Raw genomic sequence first — 19123 nt, forward strand, 5'->3', positions numbered from 1 at the left:
GATTTAATTTTCCTGAGTCTGACACATTGAGAACTAAAATGGAATGACATTTTTTAGAACTGTCAGTAATAGCTGCTGTTATCAGTCATGAGCAAGCGAGGCACCATCTGAGTCAGCTAACTTTGCCTTGGCCTGCCTAATTGTGCCTTTGTTTCTTCATTTCCTTTGTACTTTCACAAAGTAATGAAGTTCTTAAGCGTCATCCCTCCATTTCTGTTTGTAAAATTGATATCCTCCCCACTCATTTCCTGTCATGCTCAAATGAAAGCTGAAACATGCAGAGCATTTCTCTTTACCTTGTATTTATGAACATCCATGTTATTTTAAAATAATATTTCTGACTGTGTTTTAGTATCTCCATACTACAGCCTTTAATAAATGTTAATGGTCTGTGAGTCCATCATTGTTTTTCTATCTGCATGCCCCAGAACTTACATTCAAAATCTTTTATTCTTCTTCTGCTGTAATGCTTTTTACAGATATCTGATAATCTTTGTTCTGAATTAATTTTCAAGATCCTGCTTTGCTGCTAGATTGGGGCTCATATTCTCTAATACGGTGCAACTGCATATGTTTTCAGAGTCAACAGCAGTTGCAGCACATGCTTTAATCAATCTTTCTTAACGCTGATCCTTTTAGCAGCCTTCTCAGACAGTGGAGAATTGACTATTAGTATTGTTTTACTGTGGTACATCTTACTAAATCATACAAGAGAGCTTCCTCCTCCAAAGACCAGCAACTTTAATACAGTCCTTTCCTGAAGCATGGTCAGTGTCCTATGCTGCTTCATGGGCACTTTTTTTACATTTTGAGAAACACGTCTCCTGTATTCTTCCACTTAATTTTTTTCTTGTTGGTGTCATTCATTGTTTTTAGAGCTTGGAATTTTGTAATTCTTTCTATTGCTTTTCTCTCACAAGAAACTCTTGACACACAATTATGTTCCTCACTGTGATAATGTGGTGCATCAAGTGCAGTGACCATGACTGCATGCTGTGTGAGCAGCTGGATTTGAAACTTTACCTGTGTGGATTCCTAACACTGACTGGTTTTAAAACAGATAAAAAACCAGGCCCAGACAGTGATAGGATAAGCATTGTCATCAGCTACTCTTCCCGAACAGTTCCCCTTGTCAATACTCATAATTAATTTGATTGAAACAGTCCAGTGATAATCTATCAATTCAAGCTTCAATGATAAAATTATTAACAACAGGAATATTGCTCTGTGTTTTTACACTATACACGTCAGCAGTTGCTTATCTAGCAGGCAAGGACTATGTCAGGAAATAGGGTCTGGGGTGAGCTGTATGAAAAATGTGCAGAGACTGTCCTCAATTTTATGCCATGTTGTGAACTTGGCCAAGTGAGCTTAGCTTTGTGCAACAAATTATTTCCAGTGATACATTTCAAGATGTTATAAATTTGCCAGTGAAATAAGTTGGTTCAGCAGGGTGTAGATGTATCTGAGCCAAATCCAAACAAATGGCTTGGCTGGGGCCTTGTTTTGCTATTTCAAAATGTAACATAACCAGCAGGAACCATGAAGAGGAAGGGGATCACAATTGCCTTAATGTTACAGTCCATAATAGTGATGTATTTAACTCCTGTTAGAGTAACCTGACCTTAACTTAGTTTTTCTTTCCTACCTACATTTGTACCTTCTTATTCTAAAACCTGAACTACCTCATGTACAATTTAATGTCACCCAGATACAAAAACCTAACATATTCTCCTGCTAATTCTTTTCTGATTTTTCACTCTTGTGAATTCAAAAGGCACTGCCTTGATGTGGTCTAGTCAGCCTCGGTCTTTAGCACCTTTGCTTCTAGACTACCTTCCAGCTGTCCTGCTGTGTTGTCAACATGACCAGAAGTAAGACTTTTGTTCTGATGGCAAGAGGCTTATATAAAAATATCTTCCAGTACAGAGCCTGAATGAGACTTAGATAACAGAGCTGGCAGGGTAGTGATTCTTAGATGTGATGGGCACACTTAATAGCTAGGGTTTGTTACCATATATGTCTAAAATACCTGTTTAGGTGTTGAAAGTGTAGTTGGAACAAGGAAAAGTGATGGGAAAGACAGACCACAGAACAAGACATTATCTAAAAGTTTCCTTTAATTGAGACTTTTTTTTATTAGTTGTTTTTCCTAATATTTCAGAATGAAGATGTTTTCCTTTCTGTATGTAAAAATATGATCTGAGGAAAACAAGTTCTCTCTCTACTTTCCTTCACACTTTACAGCTGTTATTTTGTTCATTTTCTGTTACAGTCTCAGACATCTACATAGAGTTAAATTATCTGTAATCTGAATAATAATTCATGTAGGTTTGCTACCATATCATGTACAGTGTTTTATGTCAGTGACTCACAAACTTATTTTTACCAAGAATTCCTCTGGTATGTAACTTGACTTCCCAGAGCCTTCTTCACCTCTGTTCTCTCTTCTCAACCCACTGGTGCTGCCTAGCTCTTCTTACGTGCCTCCAGATCCCTTCCCTTTCCACTGGATCCTGATATCACCCTTCCTTCCATTCCTCCCCTAATGGGCCTTCCCTCCTACCCTTATGTTTATTTATCATTCTCTTCCCAGCCAGCTTGGAATATATTTTCCTCTTGGAATTCCAGTGCTTTTCCCTTAAGAAAGAGATGAGGGCATGGTAACAGTAAAGGGTTTTTCTTGCTTCTGGCCTTCTGTTTTTCCTGCAGAGCCACATATTCTCCCTTTTCCATCCTAGCAAAACTAGATTTCCTGCTTTCTGAAACTGAGATTGATGGTTCAGTGGATAGATGCTGTCACAGCAGTGTCCCAGTGTCCAGCGTTTTCTCCTGGAGATCAGAAAGTATTTTATATCACCTTTGAATGCACCCCTGTCTCTTTGTCTGTAAGTATTTGAAATTTGACAGTTGAATATATAAAACGTTTCAGCATCAGACTGCTGTGGGTTGTTGCTGATCCTGTCATCCTTTGGTCCCAGCACGGTCCCTTTGGAAGTATTACGATATCAATCAGAGGGAAAAAATATTTATCCATTTGAATCTAATGGTGGTGTAAATTCTATGGTCCTAATCCTAAAATGTTCAGTTTGCCCTTTTTCAGACAAAATTTGCACTGAAGTTAATGGCTCAAGATTTTTTTGTTACTATTATAATGCCACTGAAAAAGATAAAACACTTGTCAGAAGCATTTCTTTTTAGATAGCAATGCACTTCTTTCTTAGATGAGGAGAATCAACTGGAAAACAAATATAATTGAGAAGATCTTTAGGCATTACAGGCATTACACAATGAACAGAGATGCTTTTCTGTAAGGGTTTGATATGACAAGTTAGAAATCATTTTCATTTCTTTTAAATTAGCTTCTGACGTTCCCAGAGGTTTTGTCTTGGGTTTAAAAAGCACAAAGCAGAATACTGTCCCCAGAAGAAGATGCTGTCCTATGTAATTTCTTCCTTCTTTGCTTGCAATCAATCATTCTTTCATTGATGCTCATCTTAGGTGCTGCTCCTTGGCTGCAGGACACTTGTTGCTATATGATACCCATGATCATCCAATTTGCTAGGTTCAGTCATCTGTAGATAGGGTCTGGAACATGGTATTTTGATTTGATTTGATGTGAAGAAGTGTGTTCTTCCTTTCCTCCATTGTTAAATGCTTTCCAAGAAGTATTTGTGCTTCGTTTCTGGCTCTGCCAGCACACAGCAGTGTGGAAGGGATGGAGTTGCACAGCAGTACCTCATGGAGCTCCCTTGAATTGCTCCTCCTGGACACAGACGAATTAGAAAGATGCACAAAGCTCTTATTTGGGGAACACCCAGTAATATTTTTTGTGTGTGTTTTATCCACCATTTAGACATTCACAGTCACTGGCTTTTTTGGATTCAGACCTGGAATAACAGACATATCATTCAAACTGGGAGCCCAACTGTATTTTCAAGAGCTGATGTCAATCATTTGAAGTTGATTCTTTTAGTAAGAAGTTTGCTGATCTTGAGACTTTTTTGTTCTATAAAAACGATTGCTTTTATTCTGACCAAAACAAGAGAGAATTGGCACAAGGTTAATTATGTAAAGCAAGGATATTAACCTGGCAACAGAGAAATGCCAGATCGGCAGAAATGATGAGTTAGAGCTATTGCTTGAGAATATCTCCTACCCCATGGAATCTCTTGCTATTAAACATGTTTTGTTCTATAGACTTGTTGACAACAGAGTAAAGATTAAGGAAAGTGACTCTAATCCACCGGTTTGGGCATCCATCTGGTATATTGGAAAACCAACTGTGTTCTTCAGCCCCACAGGCATAAAGGTTTCTGTTAGAATGGCAGGAGTGAATTATGGATGACTACAGCACACTACAGAAAATTACATTAGCATATGTAACACAGAGAGGGTTAAGTATAATTACACTAGCTGTACACAGCAAAGTGTGGATGAGTCAAAAAACAGTGAGACAAATGCTATTCCTGCTGAATAGCCTTTGTGTGCTTGGAGAAAGAGATTTCAGTCTTCCTTTGGTTTGTATAATGTGAATATTTGCCTGGCATACTTTTTTGCCAGAGACCAGTATGTAGCACAGATGTGGGGTTAATGATCAATTCACATAAGACACAGCTAGGATTCAACAGTTCAGATTTTATATGCCCTGAAATGCTTACAGACTGAATAAAAACTCTTTGCTTCCTTCATATAGTAATATATTAGGTTCTCAGTGGTTGCAGGTTGGAATAGTAGAGATGATCAACGAGTTTGCCACAACTCTATGTTTGTCAGGGAACTAGGGAGAGGAAAATAAACACATGAGAACAGGGAATTTTTGGAACCATAGTAGAAAAGTATCTTAGTGCAGTTCTCAGTCTAGAGTATGTATAGCTGCTACCCTGCCAGCAGAGAGAGTTTCATTTGAAATTCAAATAACTCTTTTTGAGACTTTTATTTAGGACATATTTAAGGCCTTTAAAAAAAATCTTCAGCTTTTGGTTTAAGCTTCAGATAAGATGACTGCAAGCACCTCTGAGTATATAATGTACCTCCATTACCTGTTTCTTGGTGTAACAGGAATATTCACCAACACTTTCTTTGGAAAGGGAAAGCCATTTTGTCAGCAGCAATACAACTTTTGACTGCTAAGTACATCAAAATGAGAGACTTAGGGGTTATGGCAATTAGCAAATGCTGCTGCTGATATAATCCCATAAAACTTGATGCACTTTTACTTTTCTAAAATTTCTATTTATCAGCATATTGAAGGAAGCTGATGTCTGTACATAGCTACAGAAACGCTCTAGAGTCTGAGTGAATTTATTAAACTTACAGTCTTTCCTGTCTCCATTGTCTTAGACTCTGTTTTTCTCAGCAAAAAATAGATTTGGTCTTATCAGTGCTTAACCTTGTGTTTTGTTACTTGTTAGCTAGCCTTGTGTTTTGTAGTTTAATACCTCTTAGATTGCATAACTACCTGATTCTAATTCACCCTGTGAATATTTGCCAGAATGCTTCTATTGTTTCTACATCCCGCTTATACAAGAATGTTCCCTGGTTTCTTTGTGCTGGAAGAAGGTTATTCATGAGCTTAAAGGTGATAGAAATCTTCCTTTTCATCTTTCCTTCTCTCCTCACCTCACAGCCACTGTGATATATTAGTGGAGTGGTTCTGTGAATATCAAGTGTAGAAGTTGTGGGATTCAGCCCTAGTGCTTCCTTCTCAGAGTAATCCAGCTGTACATAGTAATCTTGCTGAAATTAATTGCTTACTGGAGCGAGAGCTGTGTGCAGTGTAGGGCTCTAGGTTCTGTCACAGCTCTACAGTTACTATTCATTCTATAAATTAATCTGCGATATTCTTTTAACAATGGAAACTAAATGCATCATGCTAAAATCAAATCGATGCCATCCAGATCAGTCACCAGGGGCTTCTTGATCTCTTTCTATCAAGGCTTTTGTTATTGAGACATTCCCTACAAGCTGTCAAATGGTCCTACTCAATAACAATCAATAAAGTAAGCATCCCTTAAAAATATCCCCAGGGAATCTTTTTAAATTGAACAGGGAGCAATATATCTTTTAGTGTCAATAATGCTGAAAATGTTAATTTGGTTGATTCTACTATGTGCCTTCTCGAGTGATATTCCAAATGCTGTTCTGGGAAGATGACTGCTACTTGAATTCACTCTGTTGCTTTCTGCCTGCTGCACCAGTCTCAAATCTGTAGCAAGGGCTATCTGAGATAGGCTGTATAACAAAAGAGTGTTCTGGTGATCTGATTGCTTTCTCAGCCTTTTAAATCTAACTACTGATAGTGATGCTCTTAAATTAAAATCAGATGGCAAGGATGAATGTGCTGCTAAGATGTTCTCAGATGGCTAACTGATAGAGTCCCTACACGAAGCAGAAATGTGTCCATCTGCTGAGCACAGCATGAGTCTGATTTACTATACTATGCAAAGCTGGTTTAACACTAGTATCAATAATGTAATTTTCTTTATTATATAAAGTGGGTAGAAAAGAATTTTATGATGCAGATTTAGTCTATTAAGGGCATTTCTGTGAATAAATTACACTAGATGTTCTTTTAATTCTTGTTAGCACAGATTTTTTTTCACAGATGTCATTTTTGGGCATTAGACAATTTTTTTTTTCTCCTGCTGTTGTGAAAGAAGAACTGCAAGTACTGACATTAAACATTTTGGGAAATTTGTTCTGCTCTTTTTATAATAAGGGAAAGCAGTCCTGCCAAAATTCAAACCTTCCAGTGACTTAAATATTTGTTTTACTGTATTATTTTTTAGGTGCTTGATATCAACCTAAATAAACTAATTAAGGGGCTATTTCTGAAGTCCCAATTGCATAGTTTTGCCCTATAATCCTGCTTTTATTTGTTAATTTTTTTTTTTTTAATTATATCTGTGGTGGAAACAAACTGACAGTTTTACATGTGACTACTAAAATAAGTTTTCAATATAAATTTGGGTATGAGATTACAAATGCTAATTACTTCTGATTACTAGATGCTCATTTTTGGGTTTGGTTGGGCACCAGAGCAGCCTAGAAATGGTGCATTTTTTTTACAATGAGGGTGATGAAACACTGGCACGGGTTGTCCAGGTCCAGAGGAATTGTGGATGCTCCATCCCTGGAAGTGCTCAAGGTGAGGCTGAATGGGGCTTAGAGCAACCTGGTCTAGTGGAAGGTGTCCCTGCCATGGCAGGGGGTTAGAATGAGAGGAGCGTGAGGAGTTTTGACGTCCCACCCAACCCAAGCTAGTCTATGATTCTGTGTCCCAACCCGGCCTCAGCCCATCCCCATCCCCACAGAGGTGCCTGATGCCCAAGGCTGGGGCTGCCCCAGTGCCCTGCTGTTGGCTGGGATGGTAGGACTGGGCTGGCTGCCAAGGATCCCCATCAGGCACCCCGGCCGTAGTCATGCATAAGGTGGTTACTTAAACCCCTCTCCTCGCAAGCAAAACACTCGAGCGAGGAAACACCATTTGCAGGAGTGTGGGTGAGCATGGTGCTGACCCAGCCCTCCCATGGCTGGGTGAGCACTGTCATGGTTGGCACTGGCACCTGTGGTCATGCACGTGGTGATGGACACGCTGCTCTGGGAGCCACTGGAAAGCACCTAGTGGGCTCAGACATAGGAAACTGTGTAGATGTCGTGGTTTAACTCCAGCTGGCAGAATTAGCAAAAAAACCAGTGAAACCGATTCACTTTAATAACTGAAACAAAGTAAAATTAAATGTATAATAATAGTAAAAATAGTGATTAAAAGAGGGATGGGGGAGAGAGAGATAAAATTGAAGAAAAACAAGTGATGCACAATAGCATTACTCACCACCTGCTTATCAATGCCAAATCCCTCCCCAAACCACAATCAGCCCCGCTCCTGAGTAACTCCCCAGTTTATATAGTGGGCATGGTGTGAAATATCCCCTTGGCCAGCTGGGGTCAGCTGTCCTGGCTATGCTCTTTCCTGGCTGCTTGTGAAGAGATGACACTCTGCGAAGTGCTTGACTTACATTAGGCCCTACTCAGCAACGATCAAAACATCAGTGTGTTATTAGCATTAGACTCATACTGAATCCAAAACACAGCCCTCTACAGCTACTAGGAAGAAAATTAAGTCTATCCCGGCCGAAACCAGCACAATATATAAAGCGAAAACACCGAAAGCACCTCGGTGAGTTTACTGCTGTTTGACAGTGGGTGGGCCGCCGTGAGGGGCGAGCCGGCAGGGGGCGCCATCAGCCCGCGCTCCGCGGTGAGAAAGGCCTCATGCTGAGGCGGCAGGAGCGGTGCGCCGTCCCTGGGACACCGTGAGGGGGCTGTTCCTGTGGGGCACCGTCCCTGGGACACTGTGAGGGGGCTGTTCCTGTGGGGCACGGTCCTGCCTGGGACACCGTGGGGGGGCTGTTCCTGTGGGGCACGCTCCTGCCTGGGTTACCGTGAGGGCGGCGTTCCTGTGGGGCACGGTCCCTGGGACACCGTGGTGGGGGGCGTTCCTATGGGACACGTCCAGCTCGGGCTGCCACTGCCACGGAGTCTTTCAGCTTGGAAAGTCCTCTGAAAGCATCCAGTCCAGCCGTTAGCCCGGTAAATACCTCCAGGGCTGGTGACTCTGCTGGTTCTCTGGGAAGCCTGTGCCAGTGCTTCGCAACAGTTTCTGAGAAATTTTTTGCTAATTAAATACCCTTTGCAGGGTAAAACTAAACACTTCTTTTTGGTTTAAAATATTTTAAAGGCCTGAGTCGGCTCAAGGATGATGAGTAATTCTAATTCTAATAGAAGCCCTCTAATCTTATCACATTTCTCAGATGAGAAGGGAGATGGTTATACCTGAGGAGTGAACACTGACCGTCATTTATGGAGCAGGTGCTGTTTCCAGGAGAGCTGTGAGCAGTGCTGCCAGTGGCCTCGGTTATTTATACTTGCACCAGGGAATGCCAGCGCCTTGACTGTGAGGTGAGATTGCCTTGTGCTTAGTGTGATAAAATAAACAGCCCTTCTGAGAGGGACTTGAGGGTGCTGGTGGATGAGAGGCTGGACATGACCACCCATCTGCCCTTGCAGCCCCAAAAGCCAGCCATGACCTGGGCTGCGTCCAAGGCAATGTGGGCAGCAGGGTGAGGGAGAGGATTCTCCTCATCTGCCCAGCTCATGTGACACCCATCTGGAGTGCTGCATCCAGCTCTGGGATGTCGGTCACAAGGCTTGAAACTTCAAGCTTCTTTTGTTTAAGTAAATATAAAAATAAGTAAAACATATGAAGGCTTCCTTTTCAAATACTTTATGGCCAGGAATGCAGGCCTACATCATTAGTTCCAGCTATCTGCTGTCACTGCAGGTTTTTCATCATCTCTTTTCCAAGGTTGTAGTGACTGCTGCATGCTGGCAGAAATCTTTACAGGTGTGGCAAAGGCAGAAAGAGGGAAAAAATTCTAGAGCACTATCCTTGGCAAGAAAATTCCATTATAGCAAAGGAGAGGTTTAGGTTTCTGCTCCAGTTTTTTCCCGTGTTACCTATAAATGAAATCAGCTTTAGTTGGGATTGCTTTTCATTACTGGCATTGTAGTGCAATGCTCTGTGTTTTGCTCAAAGGGTATTTACAGAGTTATTCATCAATAATAAAATATCAGCAAAACATTGTGGGAAAGAATTTCTTAATTTTCTGGTAGCATGATGTTACAGAAGACTTCCTGAATTGCCAGAGATCTGCCGGGATGAACCACGCTTCTCATAGAGATATGATGGAACTCCATTTATTCTATTGTCAGACCCATAGTTATACTCTAATTCCTCAAGCACGCATAAGCAAGCTCCATACTATTGGGTTACAGCTACTGTTCACGCGGCCTTTAATAGCAAGTGATTGGTTACAGATTAATATGCAGGTGCCTAACTAACATAAGTCTTTCTCTTTCTTTCTATGGTCAGCATCCCTCTCCGCAACATCCTGTCGGCTTGCCACATCAGTATTGCTCTTCTCTTTTTTCCCTAGTCAAGGACAGTTCACTAATATAGCTTGGATTGTGCATGTATACATGTCCCTGTTCACTCAGCCATTTCTCTACATTCCTGTTTGTCTCCTTGCCATGAAATCACCAGTCTAAGATCATCATCAATTTCTGTTACCCCAACCTTCAGCCTTTCATCTGAGACAGAAAAACTTTCATGTGCACTTTCACCAAGTGATTTTCTGCAAATCAATTTATGTATGCCTCCTAATACGGACCATGGCAAAGAACCACGGTTAGTTGTCCTGCCATTGTATAAGCTTGATTGATACACATTAGGGGGAATAAAATAATAAAGGACAAAAACTTTTAGTTGAGGGAACAGTATGTGTGCATGGACTCTTGTCTGTACTTGATTATTTTTTAGCCCTCCATTTTAATCCTATGTGACCCTTTCCCAGATGTCAAATTATATTTACCCTTGTAACACACATAGTTTTCTCTTGGTTTTGGTTCTGTAGGATAGTTCTCTCAAAGTTTTGTTGGTTCATTTTTGAGAAATCCTGCTGTGTATTTCAAAGAAGTATGTCCAGTCTTCCTCAGGCTGTTTCATCAGCAGCCTGAAATATTGTAGCAGCAAAGATTACAGACTCTCATCAGGGAAAGCAAGCACAGGCAAGCACTTAATTGTCAGAAAGGGCATAAACATCATCAAATTCCAATACTGTGACAGCTCATTGATTTAAAATACACTATTGACAGCCATTTTTGTTTTTTTCCCCCCCCCACTTGCTGTCAGGAGTATTCTTCAACAACATTTATTTAGAAGTATAAATTCCCATACTGTGGAGATTTTTCCCCTCAAGTAACTTAGTGCTTTGAGTGATCCTGGTGAGTTTGCAAAAATCGTATCTTAAATTTCCATCTTCCAAATTAATGTTGCTAATGACTCTATAACTATACCAGAATGCTGGTATTAGTTTGTCACAGTGTATGTGTTATAAATGTATGTGTAGGTTGGATGAGTGCAATACTTTTAGACAAGGTATTGGATACTGTCTGGAAACAAAATGAGATTTCATAGAACCGGGTTGGTTTCTGTGAGCCAATGTATTTCTGTCTTTGTCTCAAGTAGATCCTTAGAGATCTGATAGATCCTTAAATGTTGTGCTTTAGGGTATTGGTTTTTTTCTTTTAGAATAATAAGTTCTTGGAGACTTGGCACAAATGGAGATGCCCAAGTCTCTGAAATGAGTTACAGACTTTAGAGGCAGAGGACCATTAATATAATTAGGCTCCTATTGTGCAAAGCACTGTGGAAAAATTAAAAGAATGGAAAATCTGTGCTCAAATAAATAATCATTTCCAAAACTGAGCAGATTGCTGAATGTTAGAAAATGTCTGGGTAATTTCAAAAAATGTTCAGTTGATAGAAAATCCTTTTGACACATTAAGGCACTGAAGGTATTTCTGCATGCAAGAAAAAAGCAAAACTGAAAGGCAAATCCCCAAAAGGCAGCTCCATGTTGGGGCTGAGGAAGCTGCAAATTGCACCTTTTATAACCCAGGAGAGTAAGGGAAGGAAACATGGGTTTGGGTGCACTGTTTCCCTTGCAGCCCCCTTAGCTGGCAGAAGAGGAACGCGGCTTTTGTGCTAAGATTTTGGCAGACTACCTAGAACAGGTCTGTAGAAAGAAACTAAAATTTTCTTTCTGTTTCCCAGCTAGCAAGAGGTGCAAACACATGTATTGCCACCTTCTCTCTTTTTTGGTAATCCCTTCTGGTGGAAATAACTCTTTAAAATATTTGCCTAAAAATATTTCTTAATATAAACATTTCCACCATAAGCACTTGTATTTTCTAGTTTGGTTTTGGTGTTCTTTGAGCAGTCTGCTACAAACTGCACACAGCTATGGAAGACATCTTTCTCAAATTGGAAGGTTGAAAAAAACTGCCCTTAACCAACTTCAAGATGGAATAATTTTGGATTCAGACATAAAAATAGAGTCTGTAGATGGTATACATAGTCACTTTATTTGCTTGAGTAACAGTAGAAAAAAAAAGTAGTTGCCATTTGATATAATTCTGTTCCTTAAAAGATAAAAAGCTTAATTCACACTGGATATGTGCATGAGAATTGAGGAATTATGGTGTTGAGTCACTTACATTTTTAGAACAGTTGAGCTTGTCAGTGCCTACCTCACTTTTAAAATGGGAATTTAGGTTCCTAAGTAATCAATGTGCTTATTAAAATTTTGTTATAAATGGCTTTTTCAAGCACTCTCGCTTTGGAGTGTGAGCATCTCTACGTTACATCCATACTTCTGAAAATCCTAGAAAGGGTAAAGATATCATGTAAGTAGACCAGCTGCCTATCTTTTCCTCCAGGAAATTCCAGTGAATTGTTTTTGATTAGATTAGATTTGATTTTGTCTTTGAAAAAATTTGCTGCATAATTGCTAAACATTTCTCAAAAGCGTTTTGTACAAACAAACCTCTGCTTTTTTTCCAAGGTATTTTCTAATGTAGATTTATGGTGGTCTTGAAATCTAATCACGAAATATTCTGGAAAAATATGTACTTCTAAAAAAGTGTGCCATATTACTAAGACACAAGCTTTTCAGTCTTCTCAAAGTCAGAAAAAGGGGACAGTAAGTAATGTTTTTAGATGTGAGATCAGTTAGTCACTACCATTCCTCATTACATTGAACTGGGAAGCATACTTGTTTCTGACAACCTGCAATTAGAGAGTACAATTTGCTTCTTGACTCAGGGAGTGGTGATTTACATGCCAAAAAAAACCCCCTGTTTTTCTTATGCTTTGTTATGTAGAATAACCTGGCCCTTGCCCTTCTTCAGGCAACACAGGACTGAGGCATTGAGGGTAGTTTCTCAAGGGAACTTCTGTTGATGCAGTACTAACCTACGTAATTCGTAACTTTGCATACCCAGAGGGCTAGATGAGTTCACGACGAAGAGAAAAGACTATGAATTCTGTCACCCAGTCCTTGCATCTTATATTTACCTAAAAATGGGTTTGTAATTCAGCATGCAGAAATGGCAAAACCTCTAGGAGAGGGGGAAAGGCTACGAGAGGGGGCAGCCCTGAGGTTAGTGCCTTTGAGGAGCTCCCCATCTCTCATGGCCCTCCCCAGCTTCTTGCTACTTTTAAGAAACAAATGTTAATTTCCTCAAGGACTTAAATTAATTTTTGAATTCCAAGGATCCATCTCAACCTAAGAGCAAATGATTTTTAATTTTTCTATGAAAAGAAGAAGTTCACAAGGGAAGATTGAGAACAACTTGTCTTGTGGTTTCTGGTAGGATACTGTCTTGCTGAAAGGTTTGATAAGTCCAAGTTTTATAATATAGTTAAGCTTTTGATCTGGATTTTCCAGTTCCTAAATAAATATTCTGCTGACTTTATGAAGATTTCCGATCCTCTCTTTCATTGGGTTGAAATAGGCTCAGAGTATATAGTTAGCTGCTATCTGTGAGAAACAAAGGGGAGTGTCAGTGTTACGTGTAACAGGAGTTTTAAAGCAGGAAGTGTCCACAGACTTGTACTAGAATATGGAGACAGGAATATAGAAAGGAATTCCAACCTCAGTGTGGTCAGAAAAGCCTTTATCCAACTTTCCTTGATGAAGTCTAAATGAAACCTTATAGATACCACATATATTTCAGGTTGGGGTTTGAAGTGATAGAAGTGGAAACAAAACATCAAGACAAAAAGGCTCTTTCAGACAGGAGGAGAATAGCAAATGCTGTCATTTTCAGAAGTGTCTTGCTAACTGCTACTTGAAGCCTTGCTATTGCTAAAATAACTGAAGCCTGATATTTTCTTTAGTCAGGGAAATGTCATAGCTAAGTAATTTCTTCCTTCTTACTGTGATTGTTTTTACTCCCTGGTATTTCATATTGTTAATTTGGTGTTATTTAAGTCTGAACTACATCTGAGTTACCCCAGTTAAGGATTTGGCTTAGAAACTTCAATTTAATTTGCACATCTGCAATTTGCACATCTTAATCCATTAAGTAAAACTTAATTTCCATATCATTAACATAAGGGGGGGAAACCCTACTCCATGCCTGAGAACATTTCTTCATTCCATATATACTTAGTACCAGATTTAAGTGCTTGTGAGTTCCCAATTTTTTGTAGATAAAATGGAAAATATGAATCAGATTGGTATCCTACCCTCATATTTTTGGGATCTGAGATCCAGAATAAAATTCAAGTGCTGACCTTTAAATAATGCCCTGTCTAATTTTGCATTAAATTTGTTGAAGAGAAAGGACTATCCTTTGGATATTGCTGGATATTGCTGCAGTGGATATATTTTTTGTGCTCTGTGGTGATTCCTGTGAAATACTATGAACAGTGAGAGATTACTCTGTACAGTTTATGATGGTAGCCTTGCTGATAGAAGCAGATATTCTATTACATTAATGTTCCATTTAAGTAGCAGATTGCCAGACACAAACTTTATATAATCTCATTCCCCATATGTGCAATATATGTCTCTGAGTATGGCTTTGTAGATTCATTTAGCACCTAATGCACTTTTAATGAAAGATGGTTTTTAGCATCTCTTTGTAAAACTTGTGATGCAGTGATTTTTCATAGTGCTTCATAGAAGAGGCATTTATAATTTTCAACAGAGTTATACAAGTCTGATATTCGGTTTACTGGAGGGAGGGGGAGAAGTAGGAAAAAGGAAAGTGAATTAGGTCAGAAACCTCACATATAATCCAATACAGCCTCATTACATTTCATCCTGCTCTTTCTGCTGAAAAGTATGAGTTAAACTGATGGGCTGTTTCTGCTGGACAGCTCAGATGCAGAACTAGTAAAATATCCATCCACCTATGTATCTCACCAAAACCTATTTGACAAAATATGTAATCAAGACCATTGATTATTCACAATTCCAGAAGAATGGAATTAAGTATGGGAAGAAATTAGTTCTCGCACACAATAACTAATGTTGAACAGGATCCAGAAACCATTTGTGTATCTGCTTTCCTGTGTCGGGCCAACCAATATGAAGACCTACTGCTTGCATTGCAAATCCATGCTTCATTTCTGGTTTAGGAGATGTAATGGGGGTGGTGGTCATGGCGAAATTTATCTAAGCAGAGCAATCAAGAAGAATGGAGGCAGTTATGAGGGGTTTGCATCTGACTTTAGAAATCTAAACTGAAGTAGACAGACAGCTGTAAAAGAGAAGACTAATGCCTTGGTCTTCAAATACAGACAGTAGTTACAGTGGTGTAGCATATTAGACCAGACCGTGAGCCAAAATAAATTTAACTGGAAAAAATGGTGTTAATAGTTCTCTAGCACTCTTTTAAAAAACTTGTCAAAGCTGGGGATCTAATTAATGCATTAGATCACATTTGTTGATAGCAGATGGAAAGCGGACTGTTTCTCAACTGGTTTAACTCATGTTAGTGAACTAAGTATAAAGCAGTACAGGAGTGAAATATTGTTTAGGAGTATATGAGTTGAAATGGTTCAGTATTATCTAATTACCAGAAAGAAAATTGGAAAACCTGACGAATATTAATGGGATAGAATATTTAAATGATTATTTATCATTATCTTTCAGGATATATTAATCCTGAGCTTAAGCCAGTATTTTCTTATTGATCCTGCTATTCTGAATTTTTAGTCAGAATCGCTTGTACCTCTTCTATCCTGTTCTGTGTCAGGTAACTCATATTGACTACCACCAAGAATAGGACATAAAATTACATGAACTTTTGGGTTGGTTCAGTAAATAATATATTTTTCCTCTCTGGCAGCAAATGTTTCCAGAGTGTACAAAGCGAAATGGCAAAAAAGACAAGTGGGAAAAAAATTCAGCCAAAAATCTGTAGCAGTTCTTCATTTTCAGAGATAAATTTCTCATGGAAAATTTTACTGTCTGTTTCTGTAGACCATGAGACAGCAGGTAGTAATGAATAATAATTCATTATTAAGATGAAATATTTAATAGCCTTTTCCTCGATTAAGATACTTCATAACCATCTACAGTAGGGGACAGCGCCTAATGAGTATTGTTCCCAGTGGAATTTTGAACCAAGAATTTACTTAATGTATTCACTAGTGAACCCACACTTCAGATCCTTGTTTTCATGGACCACACTTATTTAATAAGAAACCTAAAAAATTGTACTGCTCATGACATTTTTATTATGTAATTTCCTGTCTTGGTTTGAAAGACAGTTGTCTGCTAAGGAAAGACAGGGGCCCCCCTTGGAATGGCAGATGCGACCCCCCATCCCTCCGAGTTATTATAATTTTGAAATCAAGGGGCTTTTAGGCAAAGATGTGGAAAATAGGAATAACAGTTCTTTACTATTATATATCTGTATGTGTATAACCAGTCAAACAAACAACAATAACTATGGCAGTAACAGCAAACAATCACAAACCCAGTCCCAGCCTTCTCGGCTGTCGGGCCCTTTCCCCTTGGGTGCAGTTCCGCTCGCAGCCGGCAGGGGTGCTGGCGGCTCCCGGTGAGCAGGGCAGGTGCGATGGTTCCCCTGCACCTGCAGGGGGCGCCTTGGAGCGAGCTCGGGGAGTACATGGCACTGGTGGCCTGGGATCCTGGGAAGGGATGGAACAAAAGCTTCACAAACCCCTGGGCAGCTGATCCTGGTGTCTGGCCGGACCCTCGGGAACAGCAGGCTGGAACGGCAGGCTGGAGCAGCAGGGATGAGCACAAATCCTGGGTGGCAGACGTGATGTATCCAAACGGGGAACTCCCCGGAGGTCTGGGCAGTTAGGGCAAACAGGGCTACAACGAAGCAAAGGCTCGAAGCAACGGTGGGGCAGGGCGGCCACTGCCCAGCTCCCAGGGGGGCAGGGAAGGCAGCTTTGGGATCCCGGGGCTTCTCCAGCAGAAGGAAAAGCAGCCGAAGAAAGCAGCCTCCCTCTCTGTCCAGAAAGCAGCCTCCCTCTCTGTCCAAATGCTGGAGACCGACTGCCCACACACCTAGGTGAAACAAAAGAGTAGCCAGATGTGCCCCACTCCGTAGCCGCCTCCTTTGTTTTTCTTAAGTACCTAGCCATTTGTCCCCCTAACAACATGTATGGGGGAAATTCCTTTAACAGAAAAAAAGCCAGGAGAGCTCCTAAAACCCCAACATTATCCACCCCGAATTTTTCCCATACTAACATGTTACATGAAACTTAACCCCTTTAACCGTATAAATACATGCATCACCTGAATTATATACATATATACATGCTGATACTGATACAAGTACAGAGCCATGGGTAGTTCACCCTAAAACAAGGTCCCCTTGAGGTATGCATCGGGTCTCTCCATCCTTTTGCATCACCCACCAGGTGCAACCTGGTCCCTGAGCAAAAACAACCCCACGGATGGGTCTGTCTTTGCTTGAGGCAGAATTAACCCAAACAGTTTTTCCAAGCATACCTCTCATGTGCACCACTGGAACCTTATTCCCGTCTGTTGTTTGTAGGGGTTCGGATTGGGGAGGGCCTGCTCGGCTGGTGGAGCCTCAGGTGTTAACTAACCAGGTGGCTCTTGCTAAATGCACCTCTGAGTTTTTGAAAGTCCCCCCTCAGTGCCTTCAAGGTGGTTTTAAGCAATCCATTACACCGCTCAACCTTCCCAGCTGCTGGTGCATGGTAAGGGATGTGGTATACCCACTCAATGCCATGTTCTCTAGCCCAGGTGTTTATAAGGCCGTTCTTGAAATGAGTCCCATTGTCAGACTAGATTCTCTCAGGGGTACCATGCCTCCAAAGGACTTGCTTTTCAAGGCCCAGGATGGTGTTATGGGCAGTAGCATGAGGCACAGGGTAGGTCTCAGGCCATCCTGTGGTGGCTTCTACCATTGTGAGCACATAGTGCTTGCCTTGGTGGGTTTGAGGCAGTGTGATGTAATCAATCTGCCAGGCCTCCCCATACTTGTATTTGGACCACCGCCCGCCATACCACAGGGGCTTCACCTGCTTGGCCTGCTTGATCGCAGCGCATGTCTCACAATCATGGATCACCTGGGAGATGCTGTCCATAGTTAGATCCACCCCTCAATCTCATGCCCACCTATAGGTGGCATCTCTGCCCTGATGGCCTGAGGCATCATGGGCCCATCGAGCTAGGAACAACTCTCCTTTGTGTTGCCAATCCAAGTCTATCTGGGACACCTCTATTTTTGCAGCCTGATCTACCTGTTTGTTGTTACGGTGTTCTTCATTAGCCTGGCTCTTGGGGACATGACCATCTACATGACGGACCTTCACGGATAGCTTCTTTACCCGAGTGGCAATACCTTTCCACTCCTCAGCAGCCCAGATTGGTTTTCCTCTGCGCTGCCAGTTTGCCTTCTTCCACCTTTCCAGCCAACCCCGCAGAGCATTGGCTACCATCCATGAATCGGTGTAGAGGTAGAGCTTTGGCCACTTCTCTCTTTCGGCTATGTCCAGAGCTAATTGAACAGCTTTGAGTTCAGCAAATTGGCTCGATCTACCTTCTCCTTCAGTAGCCTGTGCAACTTGTCATGTGGGGCTCCATACAGCAGCTTTCCATTTCCAGCTAGTGCCTACAATTCGGCAGGAACCATCAGTGAAGAGGGCACATTGTCTTTCACTCTCTGGTAGCTCGTTATATGGTGGGGCTTCTTTGGCACGTGTCACCTGCTCCTCTTCTTCTCAGAAGATAACCCAAAAGTCTCACCTTCCGGCCAGTTCGTGATTATTTCCAAGATCCCAGGGCGACTTGGGTTTCCAATTCGGGCACGCTGCGTGATGAGGGCGATCCATTTGCTCCAAGTAGTGTCGGTGGCATGATGCGTGGAAGGAACCTTTCCTTTGAACATCCACCCCAGCACCGGTAGTTGGGGTGCCAGGAGGAGTTGTGCCTCTGTGCCGATTACTTCTGAGGCAGCTTGGACTCCTTCATAAGCTGCCAAGATTTCTTTCTCTGTGGGAGTGTAGTTGGCTTCAGACCCTCTGTAGCTTCGGCTCCAGAATCCCAGTGGTTGGCCCCAAGTCTCACCAGGCACCTTCTGCCAAAGGCTCCAGGACAGACCATTGTTCCCGGCTGCAGAGTAGAGCACGTTCTTCACCTCTGGTCCCATCCTGACTGGGCCAAGGGCTATGGTGTGAGCAATTTACTGCTTG

At 41.2% G+C, this 19123-nt stretch overlaps 1 long non-coding RNA gene across 1 annotated transcript in view; it reads left to right on the forward strand.

The window, feature by feature from the left end:
* LOC121661295 overlaps positions 1 to 19123 on the forward strand; it is a 52489-nt gene that overhangs the window by 2026 nt on the left and 31340 nt on the right. The window contains exon 2 of the long non-coding RNA XR_006014903.1: positions 8817 to 8964. This is a non-coding gene — a long non-coding RNA (uncharacterized LOC121661295). The remainder of the gene's footprint in view (positions 1 to 8816; positions 8965 to 19123) is intronic.

Source organism: Corvus kubaryi, unplaced genomic scaffold, assembly GCF_017639235.1.
Source record: "Corvus kubaryi isolate FWS band 111438036 unplaced genomic scaffold, C.kubaryi_AGA036_p1.0 125, whole genome shotgun sequence".
NCBI lineage: Eukaryota > Metazoa > Chordata > Aves > Passeriformes > Corvidae > Corvus > Corvus kubaryi.